Source organism: Eurosta solidaginis, chromosome 5 (genome assembly GCF_040869045.1).
Source record: "Eurosta solidaginis isolate ZX-2024a chromosome 5, ASM4086904v1, whole genome shotgun sequence".
NCBI classification, from domain to species: Eukaryota; Metazoa; Arthropoda; class Insecta; order Diptera; family Tephritidae; genus Eurosta; species Eurosta solidaginis.
This window is the reverse complement of record NC_090323.1, coordinates 96,491,374-96,500,101: the sequence shown is the minus strand read 5'-3', so window position 1 is coordinate 96,500,101 and position 8,728 is coordinate 96,491,374. Positions and strand designations below refer to the sequence as shown.

The 8,728-nt window shown below is 39.7% G+C and overlaps 1 long non-coding RNA gene across 1 annotated transcript; it reads left to right on the top strand.

Moving 5' to 3' along the window:
- Nucleotides 1-222: 222 nt before the first annotated feature.
- On the top strand, nucleotides 223-7,929 carry LOC137233482 (uncharacterized). Its single transcript, XR_010947486.1, has 3 exons — nucleotides 223-367; nucleotides 5,871-6,255; nucleotides 6,315-7,929. It is a non-coding gene; the product is annotated as an uncharacterized lncRNA (long non-coding RNA).
- Nucleotides 7,930-8,728: the final 799 nt, after the last annotated feature.

Here is an 8,728-nt window from a genome sequence, read left to right as displayed (position 1 = left end):
TTCATTTGATACCAAGTTTTACCCCGAACTCGGGGGTGCTATTCTAAAATTTTCCCAAAGTCTTTAATATACAATGATTTTTGCTGTTTATTTCGACAAAAATTTTTGATTTGATTTTTGTTCTCATCGAAAGAATTCACCATGCCGCGAATTATGATAAAAGGTGGTGTGTGGAGAAACACTGAGGTAAGCATTTGACGCGAGTGGTCACGTATTGCATCACTGCTGCACCGCAAATCTGCCAAGCAATGTAAGGCACGCTGGTACGAATGGCTTGCTCCTAGCATAAAGAAGACAGAATGGTCACGGGAGGAGGATGAAAAGTTTTTGCATTTTGTTGGTGGTGAACGTTTCAACATTTTCCAAGGTTTGGCATTAATTTCATTTTTATAGTTTATAATTATTTAAAGGTTGCATTAGAACAAGTACATTGATTTTACGTGGCAGTGTTGAACAATTTTTGGAAGAAACTGAGCTTCGTTACATGATGCTATAGGGAGGGATGGCCTGAAGGTTTAATGTGGCCACATATATCGTTCCCGAGATGGTCGGGCTGGCACTTTAATGGTGCTGTGTTACCGGAGCGTACCGGATCTGTATCCGGCTAAAGGACCATCACATCGATAACACTCCCCAAAGCCTTCGGGGAGCAACCTTATCGCTACAAAAACAACAACAACATTGTGTCCAAATCCCGAAAAAAAACTATAAAATTTGTGTCAGTGAAATGATAATTATTGCTTTTGGTTGTTAGTTTTGAGGCATCGTCATCGAGTTCCTTCTGATCGTATATGCCGGTTCTTTTGCATTCTTTTACATGCATAAAGTGCCGTTGAAGCCTTCCTCACCCTCTCCTCCACGTTGAGCTGCCATGACAGCTTACTGTCTAGGATCATTCCTAGATATTTTGTGCAAGGTTTCTCCCGTAGAGTCGCCCCTCCTAACTTAGGCCTGGTCCAATTAGGGACCTTGTACCTCTTTGTAAACAAGACCATATGCAACGTCATCTGCGTAAACCGTAAGTTTTTCTGGTCCCTCGTAGAATCCCCTAAGCAGTTGGATAATGACCAGCGTCCACAGCAGAGGTGATAGCACCCCTCCCTGCGGAGTGCCCCTGTCCACTAATTTCGTGGCCGCGTACAATCCCCATTGCGATGTAATCTTACTGCAGTTTAACATGCAGTCGATCCATCTGGGTAAGGCTGGATGTACTTTAACGTAATTAAGACCATCAATAATCGCCCATTTAGAAAGCCCCGGCAATGCTTAAGAAGACTTCTAGAGCATATTCCAGGGCTTTTTCTATGCTTATTACCACCCTATGCAATGCGGTGTCTACTGATTTGCCTTTGGTGTACGCCTGTTGTGTTGTGGGGAGCAGCTTTTCATCCACGTTGGACTTTATGTACACATCTATCAGCCTCTCAAAGGTTTTGAGCAGAAATGATCTTAATATAATAATAATTTATTTATTTACGGTCTTTAAGACCTAGTTCAAGGTAAAAAAAAAAAAAATATATATATATATATATATATATATATAAATAAATTGTATACATTACATGCTTAATGACTTACAGTATAAAAATAATTTTGCTTTAAACTTATTAATATTTTCACAGTCTTTTATCGCATTTGGTAATTCATTGTACATTTTAAAACCTATATATTCTAAAGTCTTCTTCGCGAACTCCGTTCTTACTCTAGGCAGTCTTATATTTCCGCTGCTTCTAGTTCCATAGTTATGTATTTCATGATTAAAATGTATTCTCCCGTTCAGATAATTCGGTGTTATTCCTAATTTCATATGATGTATAAATTTCAATGTGAAATAATATATCGACTGTTTTACACTGAGCCAGTTTAACATATTTAGCATTTTAGTTTTTCGTGCTCTAAGCGAACATTTTAAAATTAATCGCATTGCCTTGTTTTATTGTATCTGCAGTTTTTTTATTTGTGTGTCATTTGCTAATAGCAGGATTGTTGGACAATAGATAAAGTGCGGTTCAATAATTGATCGATACACTAATAATTTGTGTCGTTGACTAATATATTTACAAGTTCTGTACATAAAACCAATTTTTTTTGCAATTTTGTTTTCTAAATAACTTATGTGTTCTCCAAATCTAAGGTTTTTGTCGATCCAGACTCCTAGGTATTTGATCTTGTCTACTTGCTGAATTTCAACATTTCTTATCTTCAGAGTAATATTGCTAAGGTTATTGGCACCCATAATGCTTTGATTTTTGCAAAATATCATACTTTTGGTTTTATCCACGTTCACTTTCAACTTTCTATGGCATAGCCATTTGTAAAGGGAGTCTAAGTCTTCTTGCATTTTCGATACCGCAAAGCCCGCACTTCTTTCACTAATGGTTATCAATGCATTATCCGCAAATAGTCGAATATTGCAATATTTCAAGCATTCTTTAATATCGTTAATATATATTGTAAACAATAGCGGTGCCAATACTGAACCTTGCGGTAGCCCAATATGTACATCAGCAACCGGTGAAACTGCACTTCCAATTATCGTCTTCTGTTTTCTATTACTCAAATAGCTTCTGAACCATTCCAAGGATTTTCCTCTTATCCCATTATTAAACATAACATTCAGCAGTTCCTCTCTATCCACAGTTTCAAAAGCACGTTTTAAGTCTAAAAAGACTGAGATCACAACTTTCTTATCAGTTATATCCTCTTTCCATTCCGCAATAACCATATTCAGTACACATAAACCTAAGCATCTCACATTCTTCAAATTTGGTGACGCTGTATTGATCCAAGCCTGAGCATTTTGTTGTTAGGTGGTAATATTTACCACACACCCCTTCACACCGAATTTTTGACGCTTCTTCTCGTATATTACTTTTGCATTTGTCACATTTTTTCTCCATTCTTCTTTACACATATACAAAATTTATTATAAAAGTAGTTTACAATGTTTTTGCATCAAATAACTGCAGAACATTTATGTCCGCTAATTGTAGTTGAATTTTAGAGTTTTTATGTATATTTTTCACAAATATTTAGTGCGTATAACTAATTTAAAAAGATTTTAGAATATGCGCATATTTTTCACCGCTTTCTTTCACCGCTTTATACTCATTGTAATGTAAGCTATTGGGTCTATAATCTTTGGGATACACGTGACCGATCTTCCCCGCCTTTGGTAGGAAAGCTACACGAGCAGTTCTCCAAGAGTGCGGTACATGATTCAGTTTATGCACCCATCGAATATTATTTTAAGCCATCCCACGACCGCCCTACTTGAAACTTGTAGCATGGCCGGACATGTACCATCTGAGCCCGGCGATTTCACCACCACTACGAGATCCTCAGTAGTGTAATTAGGCAGCATATATGAATGCAGCTGTTTCCTTACCATTACTACGGCTCGCACCCGTCCTTCCGTTTGCGCATAGTAAAAGCCAAATCCGCGCGCGCTAAGTCCAGAAACCTTTCCTCCCGATGGAAGCCACGGCTCCTGGATCAGCGCGTTAGGAGGAGGAGTTCGCTCGACGCCACTTTACTGTGTTGGAGGTTTATCTGTAGGACTCGCAGCACCAATGGGCTGCTTGTCCCCCTCCAGCACCTTCATCGTGACGTCGTCGTCCTCCCCTAGCCCTTTTGGTTTAGAGTGTTCGAAGCCCCCTTCAGCCTCTTGTACCTGTTGTGCCGGGTGTTCCTCTGTGCGACTCACAGCACCATCTGGCTGTTGGTCCCCTTCTAACACATTCGGGGTGACGTGGGCTACCTCCACCTGTCTTTTTTCCCTTAGGCTTTTGAGGTACTTTTCGACTTCGCCCACGTCCAGCGTGTTAGGACTTTAATACCCGCGACCGATTCTGATTCTGCAAAAATCGCAGTGTATCCTCCGACTTCATCACGCATGGTATCCATACCTTAAATTTTGGTACCTTGGGGATTTGCGCTTTATCCACCATCTCAAAACGCGCGTTCGTGCACTGCCTTTAGAGGTTTGGAACCACTTCCTCCAGCCACCGCAAGCTCGCGATGTTGTCGCACGCTATCATCTTCATACCATTATACCATCCCCCGAATCAAAGGTTGGAAGGAGCTTACTTGGTTATTCCCGCATCATCTTAAGCATTAAGCTAATAAGCTCCTTTTCTACAGATCTCTACCTTTCACTAGTCATCTGTTCGAAAGGACTGCTACGATCAACCAGCGCCACAGTCAGTGACTGCTTTGCCACATCACTCATCTTCTCGGGAAAAGCCGGCGTCTTAGTGTTATTTCCCTTTGGCACCTCCGAGAAAGCCAGAGTCTTAGCTCCCTCTAGCACCTCCGAGAAAGTCGGATTCTTAGCGTTATCTCCCTTTGGCTTATCTCCTACTTCCATAGTTGGAACTTCCCTCTGACTCGCAGCCTTCGAGGTAGTTGCTACCTCGCTATTGGGGCCCATCTGTCTTACAGCTTTGGGCCTACTTGTCTTGTCTATGGGACTGTCCTGCGTCGCGGCTCTGGGACTGGGCCCTTTCTGCCTCTTGAAAGCAGGCTTGTCGCCTTCCGCCGAACGTTGCCTTTTCATTCTGCCATTCGACGCTTCTTCCTCCTCATACCGATTGCAGAACCGAGGGTTTCTCGCAGAAAACCTTTTGAACTGCCTTCGACCTACTTCTACCGCCTCATGAGCCCATGCCAAGCGCTCGATCTCCTCTTATGTTGGGTCCACCACTGCTCCCAAGCGTTGTACAATTCTTAGTACTGCACGGTACTTCGAGAGAGCTCTTTGCTCCGTACCCTTCTCCACTCTTCTACTCCTTTTTCATTTGTGTGCTTCTCCAACACGGAGTTCATTGAATTAGCACTACTCTCGCTCCCCGAGTCCGACGCATCGCTTAATGCGTATTTGTCGTCCTTGGCTTGCGGCTCAGTCCTCTTCTTATCATCGTCCTTATGAAAATTAGGTAATGAGTCGTTCACCTTGGTCGTACGACCACCAGCCCGACAAGGCGGGCTCAGCGGTCCAGTATTATATACGGGGAAAGATCGGTCAGCCACAGCAGCGCCCCTTACTGTGGTAAGGCCATCAATACTTCCCGAGGTGGTCCGGTATCGGGAAGGCTCCGTTCGAATACAGCCGAATTTATCCCCTGGCTACAAATCGTCCAACAGGCACGGTCCGCATAACACCCTGGATTAGGGGGTTGGCAGTTCTTGGTCACCGACATCCCGCCGCCCTCCAATGAGGCGAAACGGCGTAGATGCCAGTCCTTAACAGCTCCTCCTCATAGTCGGGCGCTATGGAGATCGGCTAAGCCCTCACACCAACGACGATTTTCGTTAAAATTGCTAGTGCATGCTCTCCAAGATGCAGATCCTGATCGAAAGTCACACCCAAAATTTTAGGGTGTAAGACAATCGGTAGGGTAATGCCATATGGTCGACATTTGGCGCGGTCATGTTTTAAATAAGGTCACCGATGATTTGGTTGGTGAAAATATCAGGTTTCGCGAGGCGACAAAACTGGAGAGATTGGGGAGATAGCTGTTTATTTTATTACAAAGCTCATCGATGTAGGAAACAATAGCATAGGCGGAGAAGCAATAGTGACTCCTGGTGGTAAAGGTAGCTATTGATATGTAGAAGTTAAGCAGAAGTTTGAATATGAGTTTTTTTAAGTTATAGCAAAAAAAAGCGTTGAGGATTTTTAATATCTTACCAGGTACCTTCGTACATGTTTCTAAGAATGAAGAATAAAACCTATTCAAACTCAATTTTCACCAGGACAAAGCCGCTGAGACTTCGCTATACTTTAACATACAATACGTTACCCCATTTTAGCACAACTATCATTTTTTGATTTTATTAAATTTTATAAAATGTTTCTTCCTCTACAGTTCTATTTCGGTATTGGATGGTAAATATGGCTTTCGCATTTTCTCCATCAATAACTGTGAAAAGGTGGAAGAAATCTATGCGTGTAAATCTCACATATTATCTTGGTCGAGCGTTTCTTCAATAGCTCTCTAGTGGTGATGGTGACAGCAGAGAAACCCAACTGTTTACAAATGTTACACTTCAAAAAGAATCAAAATATCTGCCATTGCGTCTACGGCTCAAATACCCACAGTATATGAATGAATCGATTGAACCTAATAGTCTGCCTAACGGATAGTATACATATTCTTCAAATCGAAAATATTGCACCAAACGAACTGGGTCTGAATACTGAAATAGTACACATATTCAAAATCGATGAGGAGGCTGTGATGATGGTATAGGGTGAGTTGTTGAATAACATACGAAAACCACTTTAACCCATCTATATATTTGCATTACAGCTAAAGCTTTACAAACAGCAAAAATTGCTGGCGCCAAGCAATTGGAAAAGGCAGTGACGTATTCATCACAATGTACGGATGGTGTAAAGTTAGAAACTGCTGTTGTAACAGCTGCCACCGACACAACGGTCATCTCTACTTCGCCGAGTAGCGGCTCGTCCGACTATCTATCGAACACAGTATAATCATATCTTTTGCCAACACAGATTAGCGATGTGCTTGCACAGGAAAAGATTTCAATTGGAAAACAAAAACCAATTAAGAGAGTTTATTTATTATTAAAGTATTTACTTTTCTTTATATCGACTGTATTAATTTAAGTTGCAATATCACGTACATATATAATAAGGGATGTGATACGATTGCTGTCGGAATTAGATTTGAAACCAATCAATACTCCTGCTAAGGGTTGTAGAATTATTGCTTGAATAATTAGATTTAGAACAATAATAAGTCTGACTTAATTACAAGTCGTACATTTTTAAGTTCATCAATTACGACAGCAATCGGATTCCACGACCCCTTTGAATATTCTTGATCTGAAAAAGAGTAAACCTAATCTGAATTTCTACTAAGCTTTAAGATGTAGATTATTCAAATAATTGGAGTTTTTTTCTAAAGCTTAAAATTATTTTCTGCTCGCTTAGAAAAGATTTCAATTGGAAAACGAAAACCAATTAAGCGAGTTTATTTATTATTAAAATACTTACTTTTCTTTATATGAACTGTATTAATTTAAGTTACATTTTCATGTGCATATATAATAAGGGATGTCGTGATACGATTGCTGTTGGAATTAGATTTGAAACCAATCTATAATCCTGCTATGGGTTGCAGAATTATTGCTTGAATGATTAGATTTAGAACAATAATAAGTCTGACTCAATTACTAGTCGTACATTTTTGAGTTCAACAATTACGACAGCAATGGGATTCCACGACACCTTTGAATATTCTTGATCTGAAAAAAAAAGAGTAAATCTAACCTGAATTTCTAATTAGCTTTAAGTTGTAGATTTAAATTGATTCAAATAATTGGAGTTTTTTCTAAAGCTTAAAATTATTTTCTGTTCGCTTGGAAAAGATTTCAATTGGAAAACGAAATCCAATTAAGCGAGTTTATTTATTATTAAAATACTTAATTTTCTTTATATGAACTGTATTAATTTAAGTTAAAATTTCATGTGCATATATAATAAGGGATGTCGTGATACGATTGCTGTTGGAATTAGATTTGAAACCAATCTATAATCCTGCTATGGGTTGCAGAATTATTGCTTGAATGATTAGATTTAGAACAATAATAAGTCTGACTCAATTAATAGTCGTACATTTTTAAGTTCTTCAATTACGACAGCAATCGTATCCACGACACCTTTGAATATTCTTGATCTGAATTTCTACTAAGCTTTAAGTTGTAGATTATTCAAATAATTGGAGTTTTTTCTAAAGCTTAATATTATTTTTTTGCTCGCTTAGAAGAGATTTCAATTGGAAAACAAAAACCAATTAAGCGAGTTTACTTATTATTAAAGTTCTTCTGTTTTATATGAACTGGATTAATATAAGTTCCAATTTCATGTACATATATAATAATATTGAAAATAATAAATATTGAAAATTAAATTTTTTTGGTTCATATTTTATTCATATGGCTGCTCCAGGTAAAGTAAATCTGCAGGTAAAATTCACGTTATATGGCGGTTATATAAATGGTAAAACCGCAGTAAAATTGATTGTCAAATGACTCGAAAATGTAGAGTGAAATGACGGAAAAATTACCGCCATTTGACGAGCATTGTGACGTGTGTGAGCAACACAGTACTATGCTCACATCCTATAGGTGGGAGCGGAATGCACGATCACATTAATAGGAACGAAACGGAAAATTTGGTCACAAAACCTAATCCGCCCATGCAAAAATGACTATGAATATAACCGCTGCAGAAAGTCACAATGACCGTAAAATGACTAGTAAAATGATGTTGCGAAATACGACATATGAGAGACGGTGATGTGGTAAGAGTGGTCAGAGGTGGTTTGAGAGTAGCTACGAATTCTCCGGGTTTGCCCGAGATGGTGGGCTTTCAGTCTGAGGGAAGAAACAGAGCTTAACAAGTGGTCGTGTGAGGGTGCCGGTTTGCGTACGAACCTCAACAACACGTATATGGCCGTCAGGACCTGGATGGATTTTTTCAATACGTCCAAGGCGCCATTCAGTCGGGGGAAGTGAGTCGTCGTGAATGCAGACACACTCACCGACCTTGGGTTCGGGTTGTGGATTTTTCCACTTCTGCCTTTTCTGGAGATCCTTTAGGTAGTCTTCCTTCCACCTTTTGCTGAACTGATGATGTAAGCTTTTTACCCTGTCCCATCGGTTTATAAGAGATAAATCACCGTGATCCACTTCACGG